This window comes from Leptonychotes weddellii, chromosome 4 (assembly GCF_054177405.1).
Source record: "Leptonychotes weddellii isolate Sample4059 chromosome 4, ASM5417740v2, whole genome shotgun sequence".
Lineage (NCBI taxonomy): Eukaryota > Metazoa > Chordata > Mammalia > Carnivora > Phocidae > Leptonychotes > Leptonychotes weddellii.
The window spans coordinates 48903795-48921678 of record NC_138372.1 but is presented as its reverse complement, the minus strand read 5'-3'; the positions used below and the strand labels follow the sequence as shown (position 1 = coordinate 48921678).

Genomic DNA, 17884 nt, shown 5'->3' with positions numbered 1-17884 from the left:
AATGATCTTTATGAAATGTATATCCACTCTTGTCACTTCTATACTTAAAATTCTCCTCATTTCCATTAGAATAAAACCCACACTTCTTAGCAAGGAACATACGGTCCTTCAAGATTAGGTTCTCCCTACCTCCCCAACCTCATAGTCCATTACTCCACGCGTGCATAATATATTTCTGCTACTCTAAATCACAATTACAACTTTAATCTGTCATGTTCTCACCAATCTCCATGCCTTTGTATATGCTTCACATTCTGTACGGTCAAGGCTGGCAAAATTCTAGTCAGTCTTAAAGTCACAGCTTAACCTTACCAACCTCTTCTCACTGCCCATACCCCCAGCTGTAGCTATGTTAGGTGTTCGTTCTCTGTGTTTCATGTTGCCTTAATACTTGCATGCATCTTGGTCATTTCCTTGTAATTTTATTTATTTTGTTTTATATTATTTTATTTATTTTAGAGAGGGAGAAAGAGAGAAGCGGAGGAGAGGAGCAGAAGAAGAGAAAGAAAAAAAATTTTTTAAAAGATTTTATTTATTTATTTGAGAGAGAGTGAGAGAGAGCCCAAGTGGGGTGAAGGGCAGAGGGAGAAGCAGACTCTGCTGAGCAGGGAGCCCGATGTGGGGCTCGATTCTGGGACTATGGGATCATGACTGAGCTGAAGGCAGACACTTAATCGACTGAGCCACCCAGGTGCCCCGAGAGAGACAATCTTATTTTTTTTTAAGATTTTATTTATTTATTTGACAGAGAGATTGAGAGAGAGCACAAGTAGGCAGAGCGGCAGGCAGAGAGAGAGGGAGAAGCAGGCTCTCTGCTGAGCAGGGAGCCTGACATGGGGCTTGATCCCAGGACCCTGGGATCATGACCTGAGCTGAAGGCAGATGCTTAACCGACTGAGCCACCCAAACGCCCCAGGAGAGAGACAATCTTTTTTTTTTTTTTTAAAGATTTTATTTATTTATTTGAGAGACAGAGAGACCGAGAGGGAGGAGGGTTAGAGGGAGAAACAGGCTCCTCGCCGAGCAGGGAGCCCGATGCGGGACTCGATCCCGGGACTCCGGGATCATGACCTGAGCCGAAGGCAGTTGCTTAACCAACTGAGCCACCCAGGCGCCCCGAGAGAGACAATCTTAAACAGGTTTTATGCCCAGCGTGGAGCCCGATGGGGGGCTCTTTCTCACAACCTTGAGATCATGACTGGAGCTGAAATCAAGAGTCGGATGCTTAACTGACTGAGCCACCCAGGCCCTCCTCCCTTGTAATTTGAAGTCTACTGATTTTTCTTCCCCTTATTTGTAAGCTCTTTGAGGCCAGGATCTGTGTCTTTCCTCTTTGTCCCCAGAGTCTAGCTTGGGATCTTACAATAAATGTTCTTCTGAAGACAAGGAGGGAAGAAAGAAATAACCAAATACAAGTGTGTTAAGAAAGAATACAGAAACTAGGAGGAGGATGAGGCCAGACACAATGGGGAAAATAGACCAGATGTCCTAAGGCCCCTTCCAGACTTGAACTCTGATGAGTCTCTAGAATGAGAAAACTGAAAATTAATAATGAAAGAAGACTTATGTTGTGATTCATCTCATTCATTTTGCTCCCTCTTCTCTCTGTTCTACAAAGAGAAGGAAGATATATTCAGACCCTGTAAGCCAATGGTTTTAGAGGTGCCATCATTTAATTATTTGCCTATTAAAGCCCAGCAATCCACGCTTCATCCTTCTGTGCATCCTCTTCCCTATTACCTGCCTTTTCATGAAGGGGGGAGGGGAGGAATAAAAGACTCATTGGAGGAATATGTGTTTGTTTAATTTGGGCCTCTCTTGTATCCTCTAATAACCCAGCAAACTGGTAATTCTTATTCCTTGCTGTATTACAAAGGATATATTATCCCTGCCCATTCTACTGCCAGAGAATAATGGTGTGGGGAAGGAAGAGAAAAGGACATTATTTTTCCAGGCCTCTTTTCCAACAAAGAGGAAAAAGCTATCACCAAAGGGCTATGTGTTTTGCTAGGCACTGATTCTTTCTCTTTGGCAATATCTAAAATCCTCAGGTGAACCCAGAAATTCAACTTTTAGAAATATCTTCTACTGAACAAAAAGTATGAATAAATGAGAACATTGATATGTGACACTTTTATGCAATATTATTTGAAGGGACAAAAGACAAAAATACCAGAAACCACTTGGATATATATTATAGGGGAATATGGAAATAAAATATGGCATATCCTAAACTATGGATATTATGCATAAAAATAATAAGTTAAATATAGATATATTTACCCAGAGAAATGTCAATGAAATATAGGTGAAAAACAGCAAGTTAGTTTATGAGTTTATACAGTTTCATGTCAAAAGAGTATGACAAGGGGCGCCTGGGTGGTTCAGTCATTAAGCATCTGCCTTCGGCTGGGTCACGATCCCAGGGTCCTGCTCAGCGGGAAGCCTGCTTCTCCCTCTCCTACCCCCCCTGCTTGTGTTCCTTCTCTCGCTTTCTCTCTCTCTGTCAAATAAATAAATAAAATCTTTTAAAAAAAGAGTATGACAAAAATCTCTAAATATGTGAAAATATATATATATGTACATATATCTGCTGTATGTATACATAGATATATTTAAACACACACATAGATAAGGTTGTGAAAAGATATAAAAAGATATAAAGAGATATAAAGAAATGTTCACATTTGTTGGGGCGGGGTGGCAGATTAAGCAGAAGAGGACCTTGTTGACCATGTCACACAATGGTATTGTTTGGTTTGTTGCCTCAAGCTAGCATTACGTTTGTACTTCAAAGTGAAATCCCCAATTTAAAAGTACACACACACACACAGTTGAAAGATAAAAGTCTTCAACTGATGCTTTTAGTCTAAAAACCATTCTAACAAGGAGGAATCCTTTCACTCCTCTGAAAGACTCCCCTAGTTCGCTTGTTACAGCAATAGACCTGGAGAAAGAAGGGAGACCCAGAGGCTAACACCCTCTGGCCGGACTGCATAATCTTCCCTTAAATTGACCAGGTGTGGAGTAACAGCCTGGAGGGCTGTGGAAGTCCAAACTCTGGAATGGTCCATCAGAACTGGGTGTTCTCAGGGAAGGATAAAAGTAGAGAAAAGGCCGCCTGATTGCCTCTTGGCTCTTCCCCAAAGGAGTTGCTCGTGGTGGGAGTGGGGTTTTTCCATGGCAGAGGAAGAGGAAAAATCAGATCACATTTCCTACAGGCAGAGCCTTATTTATTCAGGAAGATCTTGGGGCCCTTGCTGTTCATAACAAGAGCATGCTCACTGGGTTCCGCCTTGATGTACACCGTGAGAAATCTTTTCTCTCTTTCCTCCTTTCCTTTCTTTCTTTCTTTGCTTTTTTTTTTTTTTTCCTGGTCTTAAGTTTGTAGGTGTTCCTCCCTAAAATGCAAAGGTTCTAGAGAAGTGCCATGTGTGGCCATTATTAGACCAAGTGCAAAATGTGTTGTCATTTCCTATAATCCTCATGACATCCCTAGGAAAGATTTCCTGGCTGCGTCACCTTGGATCAATCACTTAGCCCCTCTGAGCCTCCATTTTCAGCCTCTGTAAAATGGGGATAACAACACCTCTTTCACAGGTTTTTTTTTTTTTTTTAAGATTTTATTTATTTATTTTACACAAAGAGAGAGAGAACACAAGCAGGGGGAGAGGGAGAAGCAGGCTCCCCGCTGAGCTCATAGAAGGTTTGTGAGGATTAAATGAGATAATGGATGCAAAGTATATAGCACACAACAAATGCTTGGTAAATTGTTAATTTACTCAAAATACATTTCTATCTTAAGTCCTTACACTATATATGCAGCTTAACCACACAAGGATATTGCATTCCATCTGAAAAGCCGTGACAAAGAAGAATCTATGAAACTCCTGGTGCTTATATGAAGAAAACAAGACCCAGGACCTAAAATAACTGGAGAAATAGAAGGTCAAGGCTGCTCTGCAGAAGACCACTGAGCCAGATATCTCCCTGGCACAGCGCCAGGTCCGGAACCAGCAACACACAGCCAGCGGTCATGAAACTTTGATGAGACAGCCAGCCATCCGGTAGGGCAGGTGACGCCTCCAGAGCAGGCTTCCACAGCATCAGAAAGATAAATCCAAAGCACCAGCCGTCAGGAAAGAACAAGGGTGGGTTTTGAGCATTTAATCCATTCCTTTATTCAATAAACATTATAGAACACTTAGCATGTAACAGATGCGGCGCTTGGCCACTGCCCATAGAGAAAAGAGGAAGACATGGTCACTGCCCAGCGGCAGCTCGCAGTCCAGCAGGGAAGACAAGAACAAGTCTTTGCAGACAGTGGGGTAGGTGCGCAGATGGTGCGGGCCAGGTTTAGTGGAGGCACAAAGGACCAGAGAAGACGTCAGAAAATGACCTTCTTGTTTCTCAAATCGTACACTTGAGCAAGAGGCAAGATGTTCTGTTTAAAAAGGACAGGGCTGAGACTCAGGGTGCAGCCTTTCTAAACCCTTCCTGCTTCTCTTCGGCTTTGCACAAATATTTTCAACTCTTGGGGCCTTCGTGTCTCAACCGAACTACATGTTTTTTAAGGTTTAGGCAGTGACCTAAGCTCTCTGTACATCTCAGCTTCCTTATCTGTAAAATGGGGCTAGTAACAATACTTCCCTCTGAGGATGAAATGGCTTCATATTGGTAAAAGTATCCAGAACAATGCCTGAGTCACATAAGCTTAAATAAAACAAATGTAACTATCCTAATGGTGGGTCACCGGGTCCGTATTGTAAACTTCTTAGCGAAAGTGTCTTCTCTTAGGAGACACTTCCAGGACCCTTACAAGCCCCAGCAGTGGGTCTTGTATCATCAGACCATGCAGCCCACCACCCTCCTTGTTGCCACCATCTACCAACCCTTGGGCCCCTGCAGTAGCTTCTGCTCATATGGGACTATGCCCATCACAATCCCTGTGATCTCTTCACCCACAAGTCTTCCAGGATCCTGCTCTCTCTTCATCCACTGACTTGTCATGTTCTCTATCCTACCTCGGGAGCTCCTGCCCATGGGTCACACTCTCAACACCGCCATTTTGACTGTTGACAATACGGTTTATTTTTACGTTTATTTGGAGAGTTCCCACTCATCCCTAGTTTGTACAGAGCTCTGTATAAAACACAGAGTGTTAAAGAGGTCTCTAGTTTTTCTGATGAAGGGACTAAATGAGTCATAAAGTAATGGGCTGGAATAATACTGTTAATGGCAAATTAAGTAAATCAATTCCATTCCTAAAACAGACATATTTTTATTTTAGACATTTCTTAGTTGAAAGTTGTAGTCCTAGGAGATGGAACAGGTAGTCTCTAATATTAAATGAATGGATGGAGTTGGGGAGAGCCTTTGTATTCAGTCGCTCAAAAAAAAAAAAAAGAATCTATGTATGTCAAGATTTTACTACTGCAAGAGACAGAAAATCTGCTAAAATTTAAGTAAGTCCCTGTCTTCACTTCTAAAATATTCTAAATAAATTCTATTCTAATTTTTTTCTAAATAAAATTATTCCTCTACTCCCTCTTCCTGTCTTCACCAACCTTCCTTACTCTTCATCATGGGCTTCGACTCCTGTGGGTATCACCTGGAGAGGATAGAAGGAACTCCTCTATCTTCGGCCCTCGCTTTACGGGATTGGGCTCCTCCCTGAATCAGCTAGGAGCCTTGGGACCCTGCTGCAGCCCACCCTCAGATTCCAGCCTTCCAGAATCCTGATCTACTGACCCAGCCTCTGCAACTGCATGAGGACTCCAAATTTCTCATTTATACTTGAATTCCTCACTGGGACTAAGAGCTCTTCTCTGAACCTCCGTCTATTTATTTGGGTCTTCACATCCTGCTTACCCCTTGCTGGAGTCCCAGCTGTCACTAGTTGTGAGACCTGGGACAAGTAACCTTAGCTTTCTGACTCTCCATCTTATTCTTTTTTTTTTTTTCAGTTCAATATATTTTATTCATTTTCAAGTACTTACGATTTATGCTTCTCTTTCTCTGTAATCAAAGGAATAAATTGAGATGCCAAAACCATGTTTTCCTGTGAGGCTTTCAACAGGGATAGAACCTGGTAGAGCTGAGATTGAAAGAATGCTACCATAGTGAACTAACCAACTTAAAAAAAAAAAAAAAAGGAAGGAGGGACAGAAGGAAAGAGGGGAGGAAGGAAGGCCGGAAGGAGGGAAGGGAAAAGAATCTCTATTTTCTGCACCTCTTCAGGGCTGTTGAGAGGATATAATGTAGTGTGATGGGTAGACACTGGTGTGGATGTAGATTAGGATATAAATAGAGATACCTAAATATTTAAGAAACATTAGTTCTCTTCTCTGCCTGCCTTTCAGTCATCTCTGCCATGTCCATTGCTTCAAGCTTCCTTGAGTCTCCATAAAAACCTGGGCTCCCCATTCCTTCAAAGACAGTCCTATGTGTCTTCCAGGCCCTCTCCCTTCATCTTCCTTCCCAGCCTGCACCACGGAGGCCCATAACAAGATCGCTGGGTGATTCCTGAGTGCACTGCAGTTTGAGAAGCACTTCACTAGATTATTCATTGGGGTTCAACGCAAAGCATCACCTCTATGCAAGTGCCACTGATGCTTCTATCCAACCTGTCCACTTACTTCCATCTGGGCACTATTATTTACTTTCTCCTGGCTTCCCCATCTACCCAGCCACTCACCCATCCATCTATCCATGCCTCCACCCACCCATGCCTCCATCCATCCTTGAATCTGCAAGCACAGTGAGGGCTTATTATGGCAAGACACTCTCCTTACTGATGAAGATAAAAAGACAAATCAACCACACACATTCCTTTCCCTCAGAGAGCTCCAGTCTTGTGGAGAAGGTAGCTAGTTCATAGACAATTACAAGATAATGATGAGTGCTATTTGTTCAGCAGTCACAAATATTTACTTTTTGCTAGGATAACAGTTTGGATGGGAAGCTAGGGAGCACAAAGAGGGGGGCACCCCACTCAGCCAAGGAGATCAGCATTGACATCCAAGCTGCACTAATCCTTTAAGTCTCAGCCTACACATTCCTCCTCCAGGAAGCCTTCTCTGAAAACCCTCTGTCAGGTGCTCTATGCTCTATCCCACAAGAATCAGCCTGCCAAAATGTCAAGGAGATACATCCCCAGTCTTGGAACAGCATATGCAAAAGTCTGCAGGCCGATAAGATCATGGAGCATGTGGTATGTATATTAATATATCCCCTACATTGCCATGATTTCTGTACACATCTCTCTCCCCTACTCATCTGTGAGCTCTATAAGGACAGGAGCTATGACTTGTTGACCTCTGTATTTCCAGCACCTACCATAGTGCCTGACATATAGTAGGTGCTCAATAAATATATGGACAGGACAACAACAGGAAGATAGGTTTGGAGAGGAATTTCTTCTGGAGTTAGTTCATTGTGCATCATCTTGGACTCCCTTCTAGAGCAGTAGGATAAGATCACACAGAGAAAATAGGGTTTGGTTTAAAATTTAAAAAACAGATTTTTTTAATTAAGGGGAAAAATTACGAATTATAGCAGGTATCTGAGTTCTCTGTGAGCTAAAATTATCATTTAAAAAATCTGTCTCATCCATTGGTAACAGTCAAAAGGGTGGAGAGGAGAAAGTTCAAGTGTGGCCAAATAGTAAAACATGAGCATATGTTTTTGGTTTCGTTGCCTCTCCAGTTTCAAGTCCAAGGGCACATATGCCTTTCACTAGAGACTCACGTACGTGACTGAGCTACAGCCCCTGTGTTACATTTCTTCTGTAGATAGCACAGAGTACGGTGCCTCTTCTGCTCATTGCTGAGAAGGGAGCCTGAGGTCGGCTGGTTTGTTCTGGTTAGGTGAGCTAAATTTGAGAGGACTTAACTCCACTCCCTTTTAAAAATTCTACCAGGATTATGAACTTTAGAGTCAAACAGACATTACAAATCTTCTAGCTCACCAGTTTCCAACTTGCAGTCCCTGGTTCCATTAGAGTTATTGCAAGAGGTCCATGAATCTATATGGGCACCCCGCACTGGGTGTAGACTGAATTATGGTTACACCTTGCCCAAATAGGTTCTATTTTCCAAATCATAGTATAGTGGTTTAGAACACTGACTCTGGAGCCCGACTGCCTGGGTTGGAATCTCAGCTCTACCATCACAAGCCATGTGCCTTCAGGCAAGACATGTTTTGTGCCTCAGTTTTCCCATCTGTAAAATGGGTATAATAATCATACCTCTCTCATAAGATTAAATGAGCTAATATTTATATAATGCTTAGCATAGCATCTGAAACATAACAAGCAGTATATAAATGTCTGTTTAATTAAAACAGAAAATTAAACTGGTTGTGGCGTATTATAACTGCAATGATAATTGTTTGTACACATACTTCAAATTGTCTATAAGGGCATAGGAAAACCATGTTGGCCTTTTTCTTAATGACATTGACAGTGCTGGGAGAGCAGGTAGGACAGGGTACTTAATGGACACTATTATGTGGGGTAGGCTCTCCACCTCTTTCCTCACTGCATCCCTCTGCTCAAGAAGCTATTCTGGCTCCCTATTGCTTACTGCACCAAATCCAGGAGCTTCAAGGCCTCGGTAACCTGTCCACATTTGGCCTCTCTGTCCCATGCATTCTCAACAAGGGCAATATCGCCCCCAAGGGAGGAAATATTGGTTCTTTGTTGGGGATTGAAAAAAAAAATCTTCCTCTTTTTATGTCTATAGCACACACACAGATCCACAGTACATAACTGATACACATTGTATCTGTGGTATTAAAATTTCACTGGAGAGAAGTAATTAAGAAAAAATTCTAAAAAGGTTTCTGGGCAATAATGAATAAAACTTTAAGAAACACTGATCTAGATTTATTTCCCTCAAGAGAAAGAACACTCACAGCATAAAGAGTTGAGGAAATCATTTTGTATTTTCTTTGGTTCTAGGCTTCCTGAGGAGTAAAGTGAAGGAGATTGACCCATGACCTCTGAGGCCCTTTTCAGCCCTGACAGTAGATGCCCCCAAGAATCGGGTGCTCACAAGGTGACTTACATACTCACCCAGAGACTTTGCCCCTTCACGAGTGAATTTCCTTCCCACCCACTGGCCTTTATTTACTCTTGCCGTTCCCCTCCCCCACATTCCCAGAACTTCTGTCTTCTCCTCCCTTTTTGAGGCCCCACCTCCTCTAGGCGTCGCCTCCTGTCATAACCCTGCCACCTCCCAAGCGGTGCTGGCGAGGCTGTGTGAGCTGGGATTTGAGTGATGGGTGGTTTCTGAGAGCCCTAGGAAATGAGATTTCTGACTGCCCCCCAGCACGGTGCTCGGCATGAAAGAGACAATAAGTATTTACTGAGTGAAAAATGTATGAATGCATGAGTGAATGAATTATATTTCTGTATCTTTCTCTTTTCTCCTCCCCATCCCTATGCATAATGTTCAAAGCGGCAAAAAAACAAAACAAAATGAAACAACACACACACACACATACACCCCAAAACCACTGGACAGGGAAGGTTGCTGTAGTTTGGGTTTCTCCGGAGGCAAACCATGAGACAAGGATCTGACTGTGAATGGTATATTTGGGAGGTGACCCTGGGAAACACTGGTAGAGGAGTGGAGAAGTGAGATCAGGAAGGAACAGATACCCAAAAAAAGTTGTGATATTAAGCAAGTCACCACTATAGACAGCCAGAGCTTAATTTGACTGGAGAATTCTGGGAAGCAATGTAGTGACCCTCACAAGAGAGGAAGGGGGTACTTATCCACCAAGTTCCATTAGACAATGGTTGAGAGCTGTTCCCAGGGGGCACTAACTCCCTGGTAGTTCCAGCCTACAGCAGTTGAGGGCATATGGTCACTGGCATCCAGAGAACGCCCTCTAGCAAAGAGACCTGGGCACTGAGAGTTCTCTTCAGGCCAGAGACCATGGAAGCAATTAAGGCCCAGGGATATGGGGGGAGCTTCAGCATCTGCTACAGGGGTACAGTGAGGAGGGAGAGAGAAGGTCTGCTTGAACCTTTCCTTTCTCCCCTTCTCCAGGTCTTAAGCACAATACATCCCAAGGTGAAAGAAAAATTTAAAAATGCAAGGTGTCTTATGTAAGTAAGACAGTCTATCAGTTTGGGATGTTTGGCATTTCCAGGGGTTCCTGGAATTAGGAGGTGTCCTGCATGAGAGGCAGGGAGGGCCCCAATGCTGGTTGTGGAGGCGTATTACTCTGTCTCCATTTGACAGCTAAAGAGACCTGCAGCACCCTGTAATCAGGGACAGAATGGGTGAGGAGATAAGCACTTCCACAGAGGCCTGAACTTTTTTCCAGGAGGCGCTGTGTTTAGGATGTTGTGGTCTTGTTACGCCCCGGGCTCTATTCCTCCAGGTCCTTCCTGTCCGGTAGGACCCACCAAACCTAAGCCACTCCTGTCCCCATACTGCCCCCTGTGCAGCTCTGAGCAAGGTCAGAGGCAAAGAAACACAGCCCCCAACACTCCATCCCACGCAGAATTGGGCAGGAAAGGCCCCGAGCCTTAGACACTAACTTCCTGTAAGGCTGCAGACAAACCATGTAGCTTCTCGACCCTCTTTTGCCTCGCGTATGAAATGGTTCAACCCTCCTGTTGACACTGACAGATAAGGCACAAGAAGGTGTTTTGTCAGACTGTAAAGGGCTATACAAAATATTATCACTTGTCATGACTAACATCTCCTTCCTGTAGCCCCTGGGGTGCTTGTGTCAGAGCCACACAATAGCACTTCCGCTTTCTCCATCACTGCTTTTCAGATGCCTCGCCCACGGCGGGCGCCATGTTCTTTCCTGTCTCCGCGCGTGCCTGCGAGCCAGTGTTCTGCTTCTGTCCCTGTCCTCCTAGTTCCTCCCTACTCAACTCTCAGGACTCCTCCCGTGACACTTCTTCAAGGCATTCTTCTTTTAAGTAGGCTGCACATCCACTGCAAAGCCCAACGCGGGTCTTGAACTCATGCCCCTAAGATCAAGACCTGAGCTGAGGTCAAGAATCAGACCCTTAACCAACTGAGCCACCCAGGCGCCCCTGGGCGTTCTTTCCTGACACCATCCTCTTTCGTGGGAGTAGGATGTCCCCCCTCTGCATGCCCAATGTTCCCTGAACTCCCCTTTGTTTGTTGCCTTCTTTGTCTCCTCCACCCAAATGGAAACTCCTGCAAAGCACCAGGACCTTATTAGTCTGCTAGGGCTGCTATGACAAAATACCACAGACTGGTGGGCTTAAACAACAGAAATGTATTTTCTCACAGTTCTGGAGGCTGGAAGCCCAAGATCAAAGTTGTCAGCAGGGCCGGTTTCTCTGAGGCTTCTCTCCTTGGCTTGCAGATGGCTGCCTTCTGGCTGGGTCCTCATATGGTCCCTCCTTTGTGTAGGCCCTTGCTATCTCTTGGTGCATCCAAATTTCCTCTTCTAATGAGGACACAAGTCAGATTGGATTATGGCCCACTCTATTGGCCTATTTTAACTTGATCACTTCTTTCAAGGCCTTATTTCCAATTATAGTCACATTCTGAGATACTAGAGGCTAGGGCTTCAATGAATTTGGGAGGTTATAATCTGGCCCATAACAATATGTGCACATGTTCTCTTTTCAGCAACCCCAGCCAACAACTAAGCAGGGTGGGGATACTAGGGCCTCACTGTTTTTGCCCAATGGGGGACTCTTCTAATGGGCAATCTTTGTTCCAGAGATTCCCTGTAGGTTGTCCAAGACTTTCTCAGATCTAAATCATGGCCTGAGCCTCTTCTAGCACAAGCCTGCTCTTCCCTCCTTGTGTCTTCTACAGGCATTATCCCCAGCAAACCTCTTGCACTAGTAATTCTGGTTCAGTGGACCCTACTGACAGAGTTTTACACACACACACAGGTAAAGAACCCATGGGTATGACTAACACCTAAGCCCTCCATGCAGCATGGAAAGACCTACTCAGTTAGCTAACTAACAGAGGCTAAGTGCCTACTCTGTGCAGGAACATTGTTCCTATCCCTCAACAAAGCCCTGTCTAATGAGGAAGACAGGAAAATAAGCCAGCAAAATACAGTGTGATATCTTTGTGTATACATGCATGCTTCTAATTGTTTAAGTAAATAGAAACTTCTAATGAGTTCCCAATGTTCTCATCCTACTGTTTTCTTTAGTTGGGTGAACATCCTCCTGCAATCTTGTTCTTGTTTATTATTTTGCTTTGCAAAGTCTTCTACTTCTGACACAACAAATTTAAACTTGAATGCACATCCAATTGGGGAATTCTAATAAATTCTAAGTTGGGGATTTGAATTAATGAGTTCCTGAATAACAGAGTTGATTATATTGTCCTTAGTATTCCAGTTGCTGGTGTTTTGTTGGTTTTGGCCCTGGAATGACTGATAAGCAGCAGATCTAATGATGACAGTAATGACTGAGGTCCAGAAATAATAAGACTTAAGCCATAGTCATATTAAAGCCAATAATAATAATAAGCATCTACCCATACATTAAAGACTTAGCTCATTAATTGTACCTGTAACCTAAGAAACCACAGCAAGAGACTGCTGAGAGGAGAACCAAGAACACAACAGAGAAGCCAATATTCTGTAGCATCACAGTTGGATTTTCTCTGTTCTAAGAAACTCTAAAAGGATTTGTTGCCACACTTGGGGAGTTCACAGCAAGGTAGAAGTTGAGCCACATATTAGGTTTCTGAATCACTTATAAAAGGGCCTGAATTGTCTCTTTGACACAGAAGTATCTATGTATGCCAGAGCTCCTGGCATTTTATGTACATTTGCATATTATATTGTACATTATAGTTTTATATATTATCTGTTATAGATCACATATTGTGAATATATATATATATATATATATATATATATATATATCCATTTTTTAAAAATCTGGGTCCCTGTTCTCAGGGCTGTGTGGGAAGTCCAGCACCTCCCTGAGACTTCTGGGGGCTTGCTCTTCCTAAGAGGGTGGCTGGAAGTCTCCTTTTATAGCTCACTTGGCCTCCCTGACACTTGCTTGATTCCTCTTGTCCATCCTGCACCCCATCAAGCCTCAGAGGTTGCTGTCCCTTCTGACCCTTTGCACCCCTGCATCCCCATATCTTTTTCCCCTTCACTCTTCATAGCAGTACCAACACTTCCTGACTGTATAAGAATAACCAAAGCAGGTAAAGGGCAGCACGAGTCAACTAAAGAATTCCTCTAAATCAACAATAAAAGACAACCAGTTTTTTTAAAAATGGAGAAAAGAACCAGCCCAGAGATGAGAGTGAAGACTTCACTTGCTAAATCTCTCTGAAAGAAATGGAAAAAAGAAAAAAAAATGGAAAAAGGGCTCAAAGTGAAATGGTTTACCCAAGGCCACAGAAAGGGTTGATGGCAGAGGAAGGAGAATTACTCAAGCTTTCCTAATTCCTGCTTGAGCCCTTCACCCTATCCCCCACCCCTACCACCAAATACCTGCCCAAGTCAGGTTGCTTCAGGACCACTGAACCTTCCAGAATTTCTGCACTGATTAGTCAACAGTGGAAAATCTGAAGAGATGCAAGTAGGAAAAAGAAACTAAACCAGGCCAGAAGAGCAATGCAACAGGCATGATGGGGGTCAAGTCCTCCTATTCCATCTTCATTTCCTGTGACAGGAAACACAGTCCCTGACATCCAGGCAGACTCTGAGCCTGTGAGCATGAGGAAGCTGGCCGAAGACATGGGTGAGCCGGCACTCGAGGGGACAGAAGGACAGACAGAGGTAGGCACCTGAGACAGGGAAGCTAGCAACCAACCTGAGGGCAAAGATGGGGCCCCTTCGTCTTGAGTCTGACCATGCCCACGGAGGGTTATTAAAGAGACCTGCTGTCCCCACCTGGTCAGGGAGCCCTGGCACTGGTCCAGCAGCCTCTTCTCTGAGCCCCTGTCCCAGGCAGGCCAGGCCAGAGTGAAAAGGCACTCCCAGAGGCCCGTGCGGTCCCCTACCCTGGGAAAGCTCTCCAACTGCACCCTCAGGCTCCACTCGCCCACCACCTCCTCACCCTGCCCTGGTACACTTTCAAGACCCTGTAGCTGCAGGATGTTATTGATTAGAGGGCACCTGGGTGAGCAGCACAAGAATGCGCCTCCCCAAGTGGCCTGGGCAGGAACCACATCCCAGCTCTGCCCTGACTTCTCCAAGCCCAACCTTCTGGGTCAAGAACTTGTATCCCCCTTAAAAAAAAAAACAAAACCAAAAACCACTTCTAACCTTTTTTAAAACTTTAAACCTTTTATCAGCAGAGAGGGAGGGAACTGATTTTTTTTTTTTTTTTTTTGGAAGGCATTGTAAGCTAACCTGACCATCTTTGCAGCTCTGCATTTCCCTCATGCAGCTCCACAGACCCACTTCTAGGGAAGGGGTTTTGTGCTCAAAACTGTCTGATCAACTCTCAGTCCTTTCTAGCAAGATAAGTGACACCTAGGACCCAGGAAATAAATGCTGATGATTTGTGGGGGAAAAAATAAGTAAAAATAAAAATGGAGAAGACTTGACTTCAAAATAGACATTTCAAAAAAGAGGACATACCAATCACTAGTAAGCACATGAAACAGTATCCATAGGTGTTCATGTAAATACCCTGTAAATTTCTTTGGCTACCTCATCATTCATCAGGGAAACACAAAACCAAAGAAGATGTGATATATATGCACAATAGAATATTATTACTCAGCCATCAGAAAGGATGAAATCTTACCATTTACATTTATGTGGATGGAACTGGAGGGTATTATGCTGGGTGAAATAAGTCAATCAGAAAAAGACAATTATCATATGGTTTCACCCATATGAGGAACATAAGAAACCACAGAGGATCATAGGGGAAGGGAGGGAAAAACGGAATAGGAAGAAATCAGAGAGGGAGACAAACCATGAGAGACTCTTGGCTATGGGAAAGAAACTGAGGGTTGCTGGAGGGGAGTTGGGTGGGGGGATGGGGTAGCTGGGTGATGGGCATTAAGGAGGGCACAGGTTGTGATGAGCACTGGGTGTTATATGCAACTGATGAAATACTGAACTCTACATCTGAAACTAATGATGTTCTATATATTGGCTAATTGAATTTAAATTAAAAAAAAGTCAAATCATGGGAGGTGCCTGGCTGGCTCAGTCAGTAGACCATGCGACTCTTGATCTCAGGGTCGTGAGTTCGAGCTCCATGTTGGGTGTAGAGATTACTTAAAATAAATAAATAAAATTAACGACAATAACAACAACAAATATGGGAATGCCATTTCAAAGCAACCAGAATGGCTAAATTTTAAAGGGATGACAAAATAGCAAGTGTTAGCAATGATGCAGAGCACCTAGAACTTGCATACGTTGCTAGTGGGAGTATATGATGGTACAGTCCGTTTGATAAACTATTCGGCAGTTTACTGTAAAGAAATAAACCCACCCTAAACCCCAGGAATTCCAGTTCTAAGCATACCCGAGAGAGAGAAAATGTATGTCCACAAAAGACTTGTGCAAGAACATTCATAGCATCTTTATTCATAACAGTGAAACCTGTAAGCAAACCAAATGTCAGTCCAGAGGAGAATGGCTAAGCCAATTATGGTATTTTTGTACATTGAAACATAATGAGAAGAAGAAGAAGAAGAACTACTGATATACATATGAACATTGATGAATCTCAAAAATATTATATTGAGCAAGACACAGATGAGTACATACTGTTTGATTCCATTTGTAAATTTCCATATGAAATTCAAAAACAGAACTAATCTATGCTGATAGATATCAGAATATCTGTTACCTAGGGTGAGGTGGGACAAAGTGACAAGAAAGGGACACTTTCCGGGTAATGGGGAAGTTCTCTATCTTAATTAGGATGGTGGTTAAAAGAGGATAAACAGGGGCGCCTGGGTGGCTCAGCCGTTAAGCATCTGCCTTCAGCTCAGGTCATGATCCCAGGGTCCTGGGATGGAGCCCCGCATCAAGCCCCACATTGGGCTCCCTGCTCTGAGGGAAGCCTGCTTCTCCCTCTCCCACTCCCCCCTGCTTGTGTTCCCTCTCTCGCTGTGTCTCTCTCTGTCAAATAAATAAATAAAATCTTAAAAAAAAAAAAGAGGATAAACAACTGTCAAAACTGATTGAACAGTACACCTAAGATCTGTGCAATTTATTGCATTAATTTATACTTTAAAAATCCTCATGCCTAGGCTACATCCTACTCTAATTAATCAGAGTTTCTGGGGACAGAATGTAGGCACCAGTATTTTTTAAAATCTTCCCCAACAAGGGCCTCACCTTCCATGACTGAAAATTCCACCATGGCGTTTCCATTAAAACACAAAACTAAACAAAATAAAACACTCTCGGGGCGCCTGGGTGGCTCAGATGGTTAAGTGTCTGCCTTCAGCTCAGGTCATGATCCCAGGGTCCTGGGATCGAGCCCCGCATCAGGCTCCCTGCTCAGCAGGGAGCCTGCTTCTCCCCCTCCCTCTGCTTCTCCCCCTGCTCGTGTTCTCTCTCTCTGTATCTCTGTGTCTCAAATGAATAAATAAAAAAATCTTAAAATAAAATAAAACACTCTCTTTGTATTTTTTAAAGGTGCCAAGTCAAACCAGAACCAAGTTAAAAAAATACTATTTTTCCCCTATTCCATTCATATTTTTTAATGGATGAAGAGGAAGGAACTAACACTTACTGAGCATCTACCATGTGCCAGGCACTATACTCTGTGCTTTATACTCATCATCTAATCTTTGGAACAATCCTTTTGGTAATTAATATCTAAGTTTTGGAAAAGAAATCCTGAGAGTCCATAAAGATAGGTAATGTGGCTGGCGGGGGAAAGATGGCGGAGGAGTAGGGGACCCTATTTCCACTGGTCCCCGGAATTGAGCTGGATATCTACCAGACCACTCTGAGCACCCACGAAACCAGCCTGAGATGTAAAAAGATCTGATCTCTACAAACAGAATATCGCAGGCAGTTGGTTTTGAGGTACGAAGTGGAGAGCCGTGATTCTGCCGGCAGATATCGGAGGATAAACGGCAGCGGGAGGGTGCCTGGCCATGGGGATCCTACACCGCCAGTGAGCGACAGCCTCGCGCGCTGGGGACGGGGCACAGACTCACAGACCCGTAGCGGCGGGGAAAGGACTCTAGGGCAGCCCCCAGGGTGGAAACCCGGAGCTGCGGGGTCGCGCCTGCGAACTGCACCCCGGAAACCCGGAGCGGAGGGGTCGCCCCTGTGAACTGCAGCCCCCCGGGCGGAAACCGGGAGAAGCGGGGTCGCGTGCGCGAACTGGGAGCGGCTGGCGGTTTTAGAAGCACAAAGAGCAGAGACGTGCCCCGACCTGGAAGCAGGACTGGGAGCGCTGCGGAGGGGCGCACAACCCAGGCCGCTGCAGTTTATAGCAGCAGGGACAGAAACGGAGATAGTGTGGCCCGGAGGGCTCACTGAAGAACAGACTGCGATCTCTCTGCTCTGAGGCAGAGGGTTGGAAACGGTCTCTTCTGCTCTGACTTGCGGAAGAGATGCGGAAAGCCGCCAGGGAAAGGCGCCAGAGAACAAAAGCCCCAAAAACTGATTCCCGCTGAGCCCATCCCCCACCACAGGGGCGCAGGGCAACTCCGCCCAAACAGGGTTGCCTGAGTAACAGCGCGGCAGGCCCCTCCCACAGAAGACAGGCTGGGAAAACAAGAGGCCAGCAACCCTAAGGTCCCAAGAAAACAGCTGCATCTTGCTTGGGTTCTGGTCAATAATTTGGACTCTATACATTCCCTCAAACACCCATCAACAGAATGACTAGGAGGAGGAGCCCCCAAAATAGAAAAGACTCAGAGATTATGACTTATGCTGCAGATTTACAAATGGATGC

General features: G+C 44.3%; 1 protein-coding gene and 1 pseudogene across 1 annotated transcript in view; one reads left to right on the top strand and one right to left on the bottom strand.

Moving 5' to 3' along the window:
• AK4 (adenylate kinase 4) overlaps window positions 1-17884 on the bottom strand; it is a 110054-nt gene that overhangs the window by 87731 nt on the left and 4439 nt on the right. The window lies entirely within an intron of this gene.
• On the top strand, window positions 13530-13971 carry LOC115945118 (cAMP-dependent protein kinase inhibitor gamma pseudogene; annotated as a pseudogene).